Below are 17,192 nucleotides of genomic sequence, written 5' to 3'. Positions count from 1 at the left end.
TAAGGACATCACACACATCCATGCCCGAGACAGGATTTGAACCTGCGACCGTAGCAGTCGCGTGGCTCTGGACTGAAGTGCCTAGAACCGCTCGGTCACCGCGGCCGGCAAATAAGCGAACACGTATCTTGCCTTATCCGTCGATACTCGACCGTTTCTGAGAAAACTACTCTCAAAGTTTCCGCCGTAGTTTATACACTGATAAGCCAAAACATTATGACCACTGCCCTCCACGAGGCTAGATGTTGCCTCGTGGCGTTGTGGGAACATGAATCGATAAGGAAAGTATATAAGTGGATCAAAGACGGCTAGGGAACCGTTCTAGCGACGACACGGGCCGCAAATGGGGATATTACACACATCAGAAAAAGTTTTGCACCACGCTGGTTCCCAGAACTCCTGAATATAGACGTTAACTGTGGATATTGTATCATAGACACAGTCACTTTGACTGTTCAGAGATGTCATTAAATCCGCCCAAAGATGTAAACAACCATGCATGAGCAACGCCTATTAGACGGAGGGGGTCCAACAGCCGATCAGTTCCAGTCATTCCACCAGGAAGGAGGTACACGGCTCATGTTATCTGCAGTTCAACCATGCCTAGACGAACAATACCGCGGTTCGATCGCGTCCGCATTGTTACTTTGTGCCAGGAACAACTTTGTGCCTCTCAACAAGGGAAGTGTCCAGGCATCTCGCAGTGAGCCAAAACGATGGAGGAGAGACAGGAACTGTCGATGACATACCTCGCTCAGGCCGCCCAAGGGCTACTACTGCAGTGGATGGTCGCTACCTATGGATTATGGCTCGGAGGAACCTTGACAACAGCGCCACCATGTTGAATTATGCTTTTCGTACAGCCACAGGACGTCGCGTTACGACTCAAACTGTGCGCAATAGGCTGCATGATGCGCAACTTCACTCCCGACGTCCATGGCGATGTCCATCTTTGCAACCACGACACCATGCAGCGCAGATCACATGGGCCCAACAACATACCGAATGGACCGCTCAGGATTGGCATCACGTTCTCTTCACCGATGAGTGTCGCATATGCCTTCAACCAGACAATCGTCTGAGACGTGTTTGGAGGCAATCCGGTGTGGCTGAACGCCTTAGGCACACTGTCCAGCGAGTGCAGCATGGTGGAGGTTCCCTGCTGTTTTGGGGAAGCATTATTTGGGGCCGACGTACTCCGCTGGTGGTCATGGAAGGCGCCATAAGGGCTGTACGATACGTGAATACCATCCTCGACCGATAGTGCAACCACATCGGCAGTGTATTGGCGAGGCATTCGTCTTCATGGACGACAATTCGCACCCCCATCGTGCACATCTTGTGAATGACTTCCTTCAGGATAACGACATCGCTGGACTAGAGTGACCAGCATGTTCTCCAGACATGAACCCTATCGAACATGCCTCGACGAATACAGGCATGCATAAATGTAAAGGACATGCTACTGGGTATTAGAGGTACCGGTATGTACAGCAATATGGACGACCACGTCTGAAGGTCTCGCTGTGTGGTGGTTCAACATGCAGTATGTGGTTTTCATGAGCAATAAAAAGGGCGGAAATGATGTTTATGTTGATCTCTATTCCAATTTTGTGTATAGGTTCCGGATCACTCGGAACCGAGGTGATGCAAAACTTTTTATGATGTGTGTATTATTATCCAGAGCCTGTGAACGAAAAAGGTGTAGCTGGTCGACTGTTCACACGCTACTGTAGTGAGCATCTATGGAAAGTGGTAGAACGACAGAGAAACAACCAGTGGGCGATAAGCGGTTGGACGTCCATGACTCTGTACAGAACGTTGGACTTACAGGATTGCCTGCTCTGTAAATCAGGATAGGTGGTGACTTGTGGCATCTCTGCCAAAAGGGTAGAATGCTGGTGCATGCATAAGTGTTCCGGAGCACACCGTTCACCGCACATTGTTGAACACGGGGCTCCTTAGCAGACGCCCCTACGTGTTCAATGTTGCCCCAACGACAGCGTCAATTACTATTGCAGTGGCCATACGATCATCGAGACTGGATCGTGGCTCAATTGAAACGCGTCGCCTCATCGGATGATTCACTTTTTTGCTGCACCAGGCCGATGGTCGTTTCCACAAATGCCGTCATCCCCGCGAATGGGGGTTCGAAATGTGCACCTCGCGAAGGACACAGGCTGCTGGGACCAGTATTATGCTATGCGAGACATTCTACTGCGCTCGCATGGGACCTGTGGTAGTAATCGAAGGCACGCTGATATCTGTTTACCACTTGTCCCGCTTAATGTTCGATGTCTCCCGTCGGGAATATCATCTTCCAGCAGTATGTTTGTCTGGGTCTCAAAGCCAGAACCGTGCTATAGTGTACTCACGTTGATGTCTTGGCCACGAAATTCGCTTGATGCGAATCCAATGAAACCCATATGGGTCGCTATCAGGCGCCATCACCGCGTACACATATCAGCTGCCCGCTGTTTAAGGAAATCACGTGACTTATGCGTGGACATCTGGTCCGACGTACCTCTACAAACTTACCAACAAACTGTCGAATCCATGAGACGCAGAATCGGTGACGTAATGCTTTTCAAAGATGGATCAACAAGCTATTGAGCAGGATGTCATAATGTTTTGGCTCGTCAGTGTTTACCTTTTAAAGGACATAAATTTAACCGCTCCGGGGACATAGTGGTTAGCGTCGCGACATTCCATTTTTGCTCCCCATGTTCGAAACTCGGTTGTCGGTTTTATTTTATTTTCTTTATCTACCAATTTCTATAGAAGATTACTATGCGAATGTTTCGTAGCAAATTGTGGGATACAAGGGCGTTATAGTAATTGTGAAATTGGAGCTGTGTTTCACAGTAAGTGTCATACATTTACTATATAATATTTGTCTATGGAATTTTGAGGGTTGCAATCTTTTTAACTGCTCCTGTTCTTATATTTCATCCTTGTATCAATTCTTATATTGATTCTTACATTTTATTCTTCTTCAGGAAGTTTTGGTGCATGTCATTGGCGGAGTGGCCGTGCTGTTCTAGGGGCTACAGTCTGGAACAGAGCGACCGCTACGGTCGCAGGTTCGAATCCTGCCTCGGGCATGGATATGTGTGATGTCCTTAGGTTAGTTAGGTTTAATTAGTTCTAAGTTCTAGGCGACTGATGAACTCAGCAGTTAAGTCGCAGAGTGCTCAGAGCCATTTTTGCATGCCCTTGGATGGCATCGATCATAGGAGCATTGAACACAGAAATTCCGAACACCATGAGCACCGCGCGAAGGCAGGTATGCTACAGTGGAATTTCTTCGTTTGAATCTCATTCGGGAGCAAAACATCTTTAACATTGCTGAACATTTCATGTGTTGCCAATAATTTCACGGCGAACCACGCATGAGGATAATTTTTCCGAAAACTGGTGCTGTAGATACACTACATAAATTTTACCGAAAAAATTTCAAACAATTTCCTCATCCATTTATTGTTTTTTGAATTGCTTCAACAGACAATTAGTAGATGTATAGGGACAGCATTGTTTCAACATAAAATTGAAAAAAATTCATGTAGTAATCTTCTACCTGACATGACTAGATAAATGAAAAACAAAAACAAATTAAAAACAATAACCGGGTTTCGAACGCGGGGCACAAATGTGTGACACCGCGACGCTAGGCATTCTACAACCGCTTTGGTTCAACTTACTACGCGCTAAAATCCATGTAAACTACCTAGAAAACTTTGACCGCCGTTTTCTCAGAAACAATCGAGTATTTAGGGATAAGTCGGGAAACGTGTTCGTTTAGTTTGCTTCATCTTTCACTGAGCGAAGCTTCTGGGAAATCGGGTGATGGAACTTGCCGTGTTCTCCTCTTTAGCATCTAGATACGCTACAGGTACGGTTCTACACACCAAGTCAACTTGTAAAACCGCGCTTGGGCCCCTCGTACGCCTTTGGGTCGGCGGTGTTCACTCCTTTCTATTAAACCAGAGTGCAGCTCTCTTGCGTTTCCCGGTAACGCGTGTCCAGCGGCTGGCCTCGCCTCCAGGATTCTGAACAGTTCAAAGAATCGCCGCTTTTCCAATGGCGCATGGCGCCATCATAAGCTGATGATAAAATCTGAACAGTTTACCTCCCTTTGTTTAGCTCATTTTACACAGTAATGATGTTATATTTTATATGTCTGTTTGCTTAACACTTGAAACATGGTTTTATCGTCTGTTTAAACGCTTTTGTTAATAATCTTATATGGTTTTATAAGATTTAATGCACACTTGTCCTTCAATTGTTGCACACTTTATTACAGTTTATAATTACATGTTGTATATAGGCGTGTTCAATGCCCTGTATGTCATCAGTATTGTAAGGCGTCGGATTTTATGGACGTCTTACATGAAGAAACTACACTGAAGCTCCAAAGAAAGTGGTACAGGCATGGGTATTCAAATACAGAGATATTTAAACAGGCAGAATACGACGCTGCGGTCGGCAACGCCTGTGTAAGACAACAGGTGTCTGCTGCAGTTGTTAGATCGGTTATTGCAGCTACAACGGCAGGTTATCAAGACTTGAGTTTGAACCTGGTATTATAGTCGGCGCACGAGCGATGGGACACATCTCCGAGGTAGCGATGAAGTGGGGATTTCCCCGTATGACTATTTCACAAGTAAACCGTGAACATCAGGATTCCGGTAAGACATCATATCTCCGACATTGCTGCGGCAGGAAAAAGATCCTGCAAGAACAGCACCAACGACGACTGAAGAGAATCGTTCAACGTGACAGAAGTGCAACCCTTCCGCAAATTGATGCAGATTTCAGTGCTGGGCCATCAACAAGTGTCAGCGTGCGAACCATAGGCCCCGTCCTGTACCCTTGATGACAACATGACACAAAGCCTTACGCCTCGCCTTGGCCCGTCAACACCGACATTGGACTGTTCACGTCTGGAAACACGTTGCATGGTCGGACGAGTCTCGTTTCAAACTGTGTCGAATGGCTGAACGTGTACGGATATGGAGACAACCTCATGAATCCATGGACCCTGCATGTCAACAGGGGACTGTACAAGCTGGTAAAGGTTCTGTAATGGTGTGGGGCGAGTGTAGCTGGAGTGATATGGGAGCCCTTATTAGGCTAGATAGGACTCTTGACAGGTGACACGTACGTAAACATCCTGTCTGATCACCTGCATCCATTCATGTCCATTGTGCATTACGACGAACTTGGACAATTCCAGCAGGTCAATGAGACATCCACACGTCCAGAATTGCTACAGAGTAGCTCCAGTAACTTTCTTCTGAGTTTAAACACTTACATTGGCCACCAACTTCCCCAGAAATGAACATTATTGAGCATATCTGGGATGCCTTGCAACGTGCTGTTCAGAAGAGTTCTCCACCCCTCGTACTCTTAAGGACTTATGGACAGCCCTGCAGGATTCATGGTGTCATTTCCCTCCAGCAGCACTCCAGACATTAGTCGAGTCCATGCCACTTCGTGTTGCCGTACTTCTGCTTGCAGGCAGGTAGAACAGCACTTGTATTTTAATTACGCTAAGAAATCGAGTACAAGTTACACTACTGCCCATTAAAATTGCTACACCACGAAGATGACGTGCTACAGACGTGAAATTTAACCGACAGGAAGAAGATCCTGTGATATGCAAATGATTAGCTTTTCAGAGCATTCACACAAGATTGGCGCCGGTGGCGACACCTACAACGTGCTAACATGAGGAACGTTTCCAACCGATTTCTCATACACAAACAGCAGTTGACCGGAGTTGCCTGGTGAAACGTTGTTGTGATGCCTCGTGTAAGGAGGAGAAATGCGTACCATCACGTTTCTGACTTTGATAAAGGTCGGAATGTAGCCTATCGCGATTGCGGTTTATCGTATCGCGACATTGCTCCTCGCGTTGGTCGAGATCCAATGACTGTTAGCAGAATATGGAATCGGTGGGTTCAGGAGGGTAATACGGAATGCCGTGCTGGATCCCAACGGCCTCGTATCTCTAGCAGTCGAGATGACAGGCATTTTATCCGGATGGCTGTAACGGATCGTGCAGCCAGTCTCGATCCCTGAGTCAACAGATGGGGACGTTAGCAAGACAACAACCACCTGCACAAACAGTTCGACGACGTTTGCAGCAGCATGGACTATCAGCTCGGAGACCATGGCTGCGGTTACCCTTGACGCAGCATCACAGGCAGGAGCGCCTGCGATGGTGTACTCAACGACGAACCTGGGTACACGAATGGCAAAACGTCATTTTTTCGGATGAATCCAGGTTCTGTTTACAGCATCATGATGATCGCATCCGTGTTTGGCGACATGGCGGTGAACGCACGTTGGAAGTGTGTATTCCTCATCGCCATACTGGCGTATCACCCGGCGTGATGGTATGGGGTGCCATTGGTTACACGTCTCGGTCACCTCCTGTTCGAATTGACGGCACTTTGAACAATGGACGTTACATTTCAGATGTGTTACGACCCGGGGCTCTACCCTTCATTCGATCCCTGCGAAATCCTACATTTCAGCAGGATAATGCACAACAGTATGTTGCAGGTCCTGTACAGGCCTTTCTGGACACAGAAAATGTTCGACTGCAGCCCTGGCCAGCGCATTCTCCAGATCTCTCACCAATTGAAAACGTCTGGTCAACGGTGGCCGAGCAACTGGCTCGTCACAATACGCCAGTCACTACTCTTGATGAACTGTGGTATCGTGCTGAAGCTGCATGGGCTGCTGTACCCGTTCACGCCATCCAAGCTCTGTTTGACTCAATGCCCATGCGTATCAAGACCGTTATTACGGCCAGAGGTGGTTGTTCTGGGTACTGATTTGTCAGGATCTATGCACCCAAATTGCGTGAAAATGTAATCACATGTCAGTTCTAGTGTAATATATTTGTCCAATGAATACCCGTTTATCATCTGCATTTCTTCTTGGCGTAGCAATTTTAATGCCCAGTAGTGTATTTAGAACACTGATGTATGCAGACAATTACGATGGCCTTACTTATCGTCTGTATTGAATGCTCAAGGGATAATTGTGAACCAGCGGGCTGCTCCTGCGGTGCTTAGCAGGGACGGAACATCGTTCTTACATGGGCTGCCTCAGGGCGGTGTCGTTGGGGGAGGACGCGTGCCGGTGTCCACGGCACAACGGAGGACGCAGGCCTCTTAGTACTACACGTTTAGACGGGCTCTAGCCATTGAGAGTTCACACACGGAGGAGTGGGAAGTAAAGTCTGTTGTGGCGAAACGACTCCAGCACAGCTGCAATCCAATGGCCACAGCTTAAATTTCGAAAACCAACAGCCATTAGCTCTTCTGAAAAACAGGGCAGGAATGGTAGTTCTGATGGAAATCTATGCTCAATTGCTACGTGAACTAGCGCGGATCGGCGACAGGCTGTATGACTCGAAGTAGGAAGGGCGCACTCATTTGGAGATGAGCCCTGTGAATGAGCAGGAATGTGCGGTCCTTGTGATCTTCTTTCGCAATAGCGGAGCTGTTAGTTTTGTGTAAAGAGCTGGGGTCTGAGCCTTCTCCGGGAGCGGAGAGGACGTGTCTCGATTTGCGCCATCTTGTGCACAGCAGAGTGGCCCTTAGGCTGCGATTGATTATCGAGTAGATGTACCAGCGCGTCTCTATGAAATGTACGAGGGTTGGAACTTTAATATGGCAACTATTTATTTACAACTCGTATAAAATAGATACGTGTTATAAAGTTTTAATGACCTTCAAAGTAGTCACCAGCATTGTGTATAACCCGTTGCCAGCGATGTGGAAGTCGTAGGATACTCTTGGCAGTGCCAGTTGTGTTGACGGTTCCAGCGGCGCGGTCTATTGCCCGACGAATTTGCAGCAGTTCTGAAGTGAATGCCGTGAAGTGTTTCCTTCAGTTTAGAAATCGAGTTGAACTCACGAGGGCTTAAGTCAGGGGAGTGCAGTAGGTGGTATAGCACTTAGCAGCCCATCAGTCAAACAAATCAGTAACCGCTTGCACTGTACGTGCTTGAGCATTGTCCTTCAAAATGATTATTAGATCCTGCAGAAAGTGTCATCACTTCTGTCTCTATGCCGTTCAGTTTTGGAACACAACCTACGACCAGCCTAGAGACAGAAATGATGACACTTTCTGCAGTACCTGACCATCATTTTGCAGGACAATGCTCAAGCACGTACAGTGCAAGCTGTTACTGATTTGTTTGACTGATGAGGCTACTAAGTGCTATACGACCTACTGCATTCCACTGACTTAAGCCCTCGTGAGTTCAGCTCGATTTCTGAACTGAAGGAAACACTTCACGGCATTCGCTTCAGAACTGCTACAAATTCGTCTGGCAATAGACCGCGCCGTTGGAACCGTCAACACAACTGGCACTGCTAAGACTATCCTACGGCTTCCACATCGCTGGCAAAGGGTTGTACACAATTCTGGTGACTACTTTGAAGGTCAGTAAAACTTTGAAGCACGTATCTATTGTACGAGCTGTAAATAAATAGTTGCCACTACTAAAGTTCCACCCCCCCCCCCCCCCCTAGTATATTCGTCACTCTGCAAGCAGTGTGCGGAAATTAAGTGGCTGAAAGAGCAGTTGGACAGTAGAAGTGTTTCTTTTATTTTATAGTGCTTGCAGTGAGACTGTCTTTATCTGGCCAGTAGGCAAGCAGCTGATCTCACTCGCACACCGTACGATACCGGAGCAGTTCACATAGATGAGTGTTACGGACAATATTAGTCCAAGTGAGTAGTCAGGTTTCAGAGATGCAGTGAGCGTCTACTAACGGTGCGGGAGTCGCAATCACTCAGCAAAGTTGCTTTTACTGTCGTTTTGAATATGGTGATACCACAGCTCGGCAGAATGTACGGCCTTAATTCAGTAAATGCGTTGAGTTCCTTGCCATTCTGCTGTATTCAAAAGCTGTCAGATTAATTTGAGAGTTGGTTACTTTCCTTGCTATAACTCGACGACGTCCCGTTTGTCAGTATTTAGTCAGATCGCGTTGCACAATTTGTTTAAGAGGGCGAAAAGTTCAATACGAATTAATACCAGAACAGACTTAGAGAGAGAGAGAGTTAAGGATAAGAGATATTCTTTTCAATTGAGACTTCTAACTGAATCAAAAAAATGATTTTGATAATAAATTTTGTGCATATTTAGATATAAATTCTGTTTTCTTCTTATAATTTCCCACCCCCTTCCAGTATGTTGGCTGACTTTCGTAGCATGTACTGTGTACGGTTTCCAATTTGACAGCTCATTGTTTGCTGCTCACCGCACATATCATATTTCTAGCGATGTCACTCTATTTTATTGATTTTGTAACAAAAGGTATCTCATGGCTCTCAAGCTTAACTACTTTACATTTCATTTAACGAACATATTTTACTTCTACTGTTCAATCTTTGTACATTTCTTTTTAACATGCATGTTTTACGTGTGCATTTTTTGCCAATCCTTTTTAGGACGCTGCCATCTGATTGTTATTTTGACGTTGGCTATCACTCCATAGACTGTCGCGCGGGTGTTATGGGGAACCCATGTTTCATCTCCTGTAACACTCTGGTGAATGAACGTGTTGCCATCCCTTTTGTAACCCTCCAATAACGCTAATGCAGCAACCATTCGCGCGTCTTTCTGGTCATCCGTGAGCACGTGTGTCACCCACCGTGCACAGATTTTGTGGTACTCTAATTGCTGAGTGACAACTTCGTGTACAGTTTTGAACGAGACACTTCCTAACATCGTTCGTTGCATGTCGCTAATCGTGACTCGTCGACTCTCTCCGGAGATGCGATCCACCTTTTGTTTCAGCGAATCTGTGATGACGGAGGATCGCCCTAATCTTTCTTCGTCATGAACATCTATTCTCCCATTCTTAAACATTATGCACCACTTTAGGACACTGGCTGCATTCATTACACTTTCGCCATAAACGGTAACACGTCTGCGGTGAATGTCACGTGGTCTATTATTTGCCGCCTGCAGAAAATGAATAACACATCGCACCTCACAGTCGGTGGGATACACAGTCAGTACAGCCACGGTCACCCTTATCTTTCCACGTATCACCTGACGAGATCTGACTTATAGCGGTATGTGGCAACTGTCCGCAACACCAAAATCAATATGACCGAGCGAGGTGGCGCAGTGGTTAGACACTGGACTCGCATTCGGGAGGACGACGGTTCAATCCCGCGTCCGGCCATCCTGATTTAGGTTTTCCGTGATTTCCCTAAAAATCACTCCAGGCAAATGCCGGGATGGTTCCTCTCAAAGGGCACGGCCGACTTCCCTCCCCATCCTTCCCTAATCCGATGAGACCGATGACCACGCTGTCTGGTCTCCTTCCCCAACACAACCAACCAACCAACCAAAATCAATAGGCGACTATCGCAAGACAGGTGCTCGGACTGTAAGTGCAAAAGCTCTTACTTTCTGGACTGCCTTCGTACTTTAGAACCACAAATCTTGTACGTATATTGATTGACTGCGCTGTGTACGATGAATGGAGCTTGCTCCCACGACGCTGCAGCAATTCCTGCCAAACTGTTTGTGGCTAAGAACCCATCGAGCGTCAAGGTTTTTTTTATTTGTTTAGGGGCTGGTAATTATCATTAAAATATACGGCTGTATTTACAAGCTGCCTACTTTCACAGTATTGCAGTGTACATTCGTAAGTACTAATTCGGACGAAACTCAGAAGAGTGTTCCTGGAGCCACTCTGTAGCAATTCTGGACGTATGGAGTGTCCTGTTGGAATTGCCCAAATCCGTCCGAATCCACAATGGATATGACTGGATGCAAGTGATTCGACAGGAAGCTTACGTACGTTTCACCTGTTACAGTCGTATCTAGACGTATCCGGGGTCCCATATCACTCCAACTGCATTCGTCCCACACGCGGAAAAAACGAGCACTTAAATTTCTTTGTGCGAGCCCTCATTCGTTTTGGTCATCTGACGACTTTAGAAGACGGTAAATGACAGCATCATGCGCAAACAACCTAAGACGGCTACTCAGATTGTAACCTATGTTGTTAATATACACTCCTGGAAATTGAAATAAGAACACCGTGAATTCATTGTTCCAGGAAGGGGAAACTTTATTGACACATTTCTGGGGTCAGATACATCACATGATCACGCTGACAGAACCACAGGCACATAGACACAGGCAACAGAGCATGCACAATGTCGGCACTAGTACAGTGTATATCCACCTTTCGCAGCAATGCAGGCTGCTATTCTCCCATGGAGACGATCGTAGAGATGCTGGATGTAGTCCTGTGGAACGGCTTGCCATGCCATTTCCACCTGGCGCCTCAGTTGGACCAGCGTTCGTGCTGGACGTGCAGACCGCGTGAGACGACGCTTCATCCAGTCCCAAACATGCTCAATGGGGGACAGATCCGGAGATCTTGCTGGCCAGGGTAGTTGACTTACACCTTCTAGAGCACGTTGGGTGGCACGGGATACATGCGGACGTGCATTGTCCTGTTGGAACAGCAAGTTCCCTTGCCGGTCTAGGAATGGTAGAACGATGGGTTCGATGACAGTTTGGATGTACCGTGCACTATTCAGTGTCCCCTCGACGATCACCAGTGGTGTACGGCCAGTGTAGGAGATCGCTCCCCACACCATGATGCCGGGTGTTGGCCCTGTGTGCCTCGGTCGTATGCAGTCCTGATTGTGGCGCTCACCTGCACGGCGCCAAACACGCATACGACCATCATTGGCACCAAGGCAGAAGCGACTCTCATCGCTGAAGACGACACGTCTCCATTCGTCCCTCCATTCACGCCTGTCGCGACACCACTGGAGGCGGGCTGCACGATGTTGGGGCGTGAGCGGAAGACGGCCTAACGGTGTGCGGGACCGTAGCCCAGCTTCATGGAGACGGTTGCGAATGGTCCTCGCCGATACCCCAGGAGCAACAGTGTCCCTAATTTGCTGGGAAGTGGCGGTGCGGTCCCCTACGGCACTGCGTAGGATCCTACGGTCTTGGCGTGCATCCGTGCGTCGCTGCGGTCCGGTCCCAGGTCGACGGGCACGTGCACCTTCCGCCGACCACTGGCGACAACATCGATGTACTGTGGAGACCTCACGCCCCACGTGTTGAGCAATTCGGCGGTACATCCACCCGGCCTCCCGCATGCCCACTATACGCCCTCGCTCAAAGTCCGTCAACTGCACATACGGTTCACGTCCACGCTGTCGCGGCATGCTACCAGTGTTAAAGACTGCGATGGAGCTCCGTATGCCACGGCAAACTGGTTGACACTGACGGCGGCGGTGCACAAATGCTGCGCAGCTAGCGCCATTCGACGGCCAACACCGCAGTTCCTGGTGTGTCCGCTGTGCCGTGCGTGTGATCATTGCTTGTACAGCCCTCTCGCAGTGTCCGGAGCAAGTATGGTGGGTCTGACACACCGGTGTCAATGTGTTCTTTTTTCCATTTCCAGGAGTGTAGATAAGGAACAATAGAGGGCCTATAACACTTGCTTGGGGAACGCCGAATGTTACTTTTGTTTTATTCGATGACTTTCCGTCTATTACTACGAACTGTGACCTTCCTGACAAGAAATCACGAATCCAGTCGCACAACAGGTGATACTGCATAGGCACACTGTTTGGTTAGAAGACACTTTTGAGGAACGGTGTCGAGAGCCTTCTGGAAATCTAATATGGAATAAGTTTGACATCCCCTATCGATACCACTCATTACTTCATGAGTAAAAGAGCTAGTTGTGTTTCACAAGAACGATATTTTCTGAATCCATGCCGACTATGCGCCAGGAAATCGTTTTCTTCGAGGTACTTCATAATGTTCGAATACAGTATATATTCCAAAATCCTGCTGAAGATCATCCTTTCTTCTAGTGTTGTAGCTATGCACTTCGCTGTTATTTTTGAATTGGAATAGATTATTAATAACAAACTTCTTAAGTGAATATAGGTATTATGAAGGTACTGTAAATATCCCTAGTTCCTTAAACAAATGTCTGCAAGGTGATCTTGAGTGAGCTCATCTATTATTCCGATTACATGCATTTGTGCAACGAATACTTTTTCTCTTAATGATGAATTACCCCAAAATATGATGCCATATGACTGCAGTGAGTGACAATAGGCATAGTAGGCTAAATTAATGATATGCTTATTATCAAAATTTGCAATAACCCTAATAACATATGTAGCTGAACTCAAACATTTAAGCAGGTCATCAATTTGTTTCTTCCAATTCACTTTCTCATCAATGCACACACCCAGAAATTTTAAATATTCTGTCTTAGCAACAGACTTCTTTTCAAAGTCTATACTTATCATTGGTGTTATACCATTTACTGTACAGAACTGTATATACTGTGTTTTCTCAAAATTTACTGAGAATCACTTAATAATTTTCTGAAAGACATTATTTGCGATTTCCTCAGCTAATTCTTGTTTGATGGGTGTGACTATTATACTTGTCAACAGCAAATAGAACTAGCTTTGCATTTTCATAAATATAGAGTGGCAAGACATTAATACATACTAAGAACAATATGGGACTCAGGACTGGATTTTATAGGACACAGTTCATGATATGTCCTCAGTTAGAGGACTCTGTTGATTTTTGTAGACTATCTGTACTGTTAATGTGAATATTCTGCATTCACCCAGTTAAATATGAGTTAAACCATTTGTGGTCTGTCCCATTCATACCGCATTACTTAAGTTTATCTAGAAGGATTTCATGATCCACACAGTCAAAAGTCTTTGAGAGATCACTAAAAATCCCAATGGGTGATGTGAAGTTACTTAGAGCATTCAATATTTCATCGCTGAAAGCATATATAACGTTTCCTGTTGAAAAGCATTTCTGAAACCTAAATTAACATTTTTGTAGTACTTCATTTTTATAGATATGTGAAGGTACTCTTGAATTCACAACTTTTTTAAGAATTTTGAATAAAGCTGTTAGACGTGAATTGCTCAGTAGTTGTTAGTATCAGACCTATCATCCTTTTTATGCAATGGTTTAACAGTAGCACATTTCAGTCTACCTGGAAAACTGCCCTGTTCCAGTGAGCCACTACATATGTGGCTGAGAATCCTACTTAGCTGTTTGGAACAGGATTTTAGTACTCTGTTGGAAAGGCCATCAGTTCCAGGTGAGCTTTTACTTTCGAGTGAATTTATTATTATCCTAATTTCAGTAGGAGAGGTGGTTTGAACTTCAGTTCTATCAAACGGAACAGGTATTGCTTTTTTCATACACAGCCTTGCATTTTCTATTGAACACGTGTATCCTATTTTCTCTACAATACTTGAAAATGATAATTAAAAAAAATTTTCTTCTCACTTTTTGTAACAAACTTGTCACCGAGTCTGATAAAAAATACAGTCTTCCTGTGTTCTTGGTTGCCCTGTTTCCGTTTTAACAATATTCCAGTTTGTTTTAATTTTTTTATCGAAGGTGCTAATCTCAGACATTATGTACACACTTCTGAATTTTTTAATAACTTTTCTTAATACAGTGCAGTAGTTTTTATAATGTTTGACTGTTTCAGGATCATTACTCCTTCCAGGTATAAGATAAATTTACTTTTTCTGCTTACAAGATATTTTTATCCCTTTAGTATGCCATAGCTTTTTAGATGGTTTCTTACAATTATGCTTCGCTGCTTTCTTAGGGAAATTGTTTACAAATATATTCACAACGGTATCATGAAATAGGTTAACTTTAAATTAGCAACAGGTTCCCTCCCTGTACACCTCATCCCAGTCTAACTGTTGCAAACTTTTCCTACAATTTGCATTTGTAAATCGTTAGTCCAATGTACTATTTTGGAGGACTGTTTTGCATTACTGTATGGAGCTGTCATCTACTGTAACTAGCTGTACATGATGATCAGAAAGACTATTCTTAACAGGAAAAGTTTTTATTTGGTTAAATTTATCTTGGTCTATAAAATCGTTATCTATCAGTGTACCAATTTCCTGTATTTCCCGAATAGGAAAATCAATAACTGATGTCAAATTGAAAGAACCAAGTAATACTTCAAGGTCAAGCTTTCTATCGGACTCTTTCAGAAAATCTACATTGAAATACCCACAAGCAATAATTTGCTTCCCTCTGTCAGACATATAGCACAACAAATAATCCAAGTTTCTTTTCAGAAATAGCTGAAAATTTCTCAGTGGGGACCTATACACAGCTACAGTTACAAAAGTACCATTATATATTTTGAGCTCACAGGCACATGATTCTGTATGTTTATCTACACAGAATTTTTAGTTTCTAAAATTTTCACACTATGATAAATTTTAGCAGATATGGCAATCCCTCCTTTCTTCACAGTGTCTCTACTTACATCAACCAACATTTACCTTTTCCATATCTTTGATTATATGATGTCCAGACAGCCATAGTACATTTATTCCACCTGCAGTTATTAAATCTAAACAAACAAGAAGCTCATCTACCTTGTTATTTAATCCCCTGATATTCTGATGCAATACGCTAACACTATTTTTCACTGTACTTTTGTGAGAATCCTGCGATAATTTAACACTTGTGATACCTGCCTGTCTGAGGTTCTCATTAAGCTTAATTTCATTCAGTGTTGAATCACTGGACACTGATCTTAACCTAAAAGAAAGAGGTACTCTCATTAGTTTCAGTGCCCCCCCTCCCCCTTAAAGATTTTGCTATCATCCCGGCCAATTTACCGTTCCCTTTCCCACTTAGATGCAGGTCATCTCTTGTGAATTCCCACGTATCAATAGTAGCAATAGGTTTGCGACATTCTGTAGGAAGCCCTGGCGCAGACCGCACATGCTAGAATTTTGAAATCGTGGAGATAAGTAGTTAATTCTGTAATAACTGTCAATTAAGTTAATATTACACCGTTAAGTAGAGTCTACTTCATTTTATCTATTGAATTTTTCATTTGTTTCAACGTATTTATCGAAAATAAATGCTAACGGCAGGTTTCCACGTACTTTAGTCGAAAGTTTTCATAGAAATTTAAGTCGTTTGCCTAAGTATTAAGCCAAGCATTTAGGTTGTTTTCGTTACACATATAATTAGTAGTCCCGTATGTACTCGGGGAATTAAAGGTTTTAAGTTCTATTTTTTATTTCTTTTCAAAACGCTTGAATTCCATATTGCGCATACGTGATATTTGGCCTAATTTTTTGGTATACAGGTTTTGAGTTTTAACGTTGTTTTAAGTCAATTACGTTACTATATTAATAGTATACAGGTATATTCGTGTTCCACATATCTTTAATGGCTAGATAATTTTTGTAAACACCATGAACGAGAAGTGTTTGATCTGCCACAGGAAAGTTAGTTCTGGGGTTTTATGCAGCTGTTGTAGCAGATGGTTACATTGATAGGAATGCAGTGGCATGGGAAGTGGCGGAGTAAATGGGTGTCTTATATTGTACTACAAAGTATGTTTATGGAACAGGAAAATAGCTGAAGAGCAAGGGACATTAGAGTCCGCAAGGCTGAAATGGATAGTGCTAGGGAGGAACTGAAGAGGTTAAGGGGAGAGAAGGGTGGAAATAGGTGGGAACTGGTAGCAAAGAACAGGGCCACAGAAAGAAAACAGTATCTGACAGTTTCATCATTGTCATAATCAATATATTTGCCTTGCTACCACAGTTAGCTAAGGAGGTGGCTCAAGCAGATGTAAGTTTAGTTAATACTCAACAGACTTTCACCAGGAAACCAACAGTTTAAAAAAAGTAGAAAGTAGGAGGAAAGATCTGTTGTTAGGCAGTAGCCATGAAAGAGATGTGAACCAAATCTTGCAGGAAAAATTAAGTGACAGGTACTAGGTCACAAGCATTTTGAAGCCCACTGCCTGTCTTAGCCAAGTGATAGAGGGTGTAGGATCATTCAGTTAGGGTTTTACAAAGCAGGATCATGTTGTGATAGTGTGTGGAGCGGTAAACAGTATTGTTAGGGATTAGGCCGACAATATTGAATGTGGCTTGGATAAAACAGCCTCTACAACGAACCGTACAAATGTTGGCTTGGTTTCTGCTTTCATGCGGTACGACCGGCCCCAAGTGAACAGCTCTGTCAGAAGGGTCATTATGGAGTTAGATCAGCTGCTTCGGGCAGATACTCTGTCAGGCGTGGGTTTGGCTTCTGTTAGCTTATTTCTCTCATTGTG

Source organism: Schistocerca americana, chromosome X (assembly GCF_021461395.2).
Source record: "Schistocerca americana isolate TAMUIC-IGC-003095 chromosome X, iqSchAmer2.1, whole genome shotgun sequence".
In the NCBI taxonomy this organism is placed as follows: domain Eukaryota; kingdom Metazoa; phylum Arthropoda; class Insecta; order Orthoptera; family Acrididae; genus Schistocerca; species Schistocerca americana.
This window is presented reverse-complemented; position numbering follows the sequence as displayed.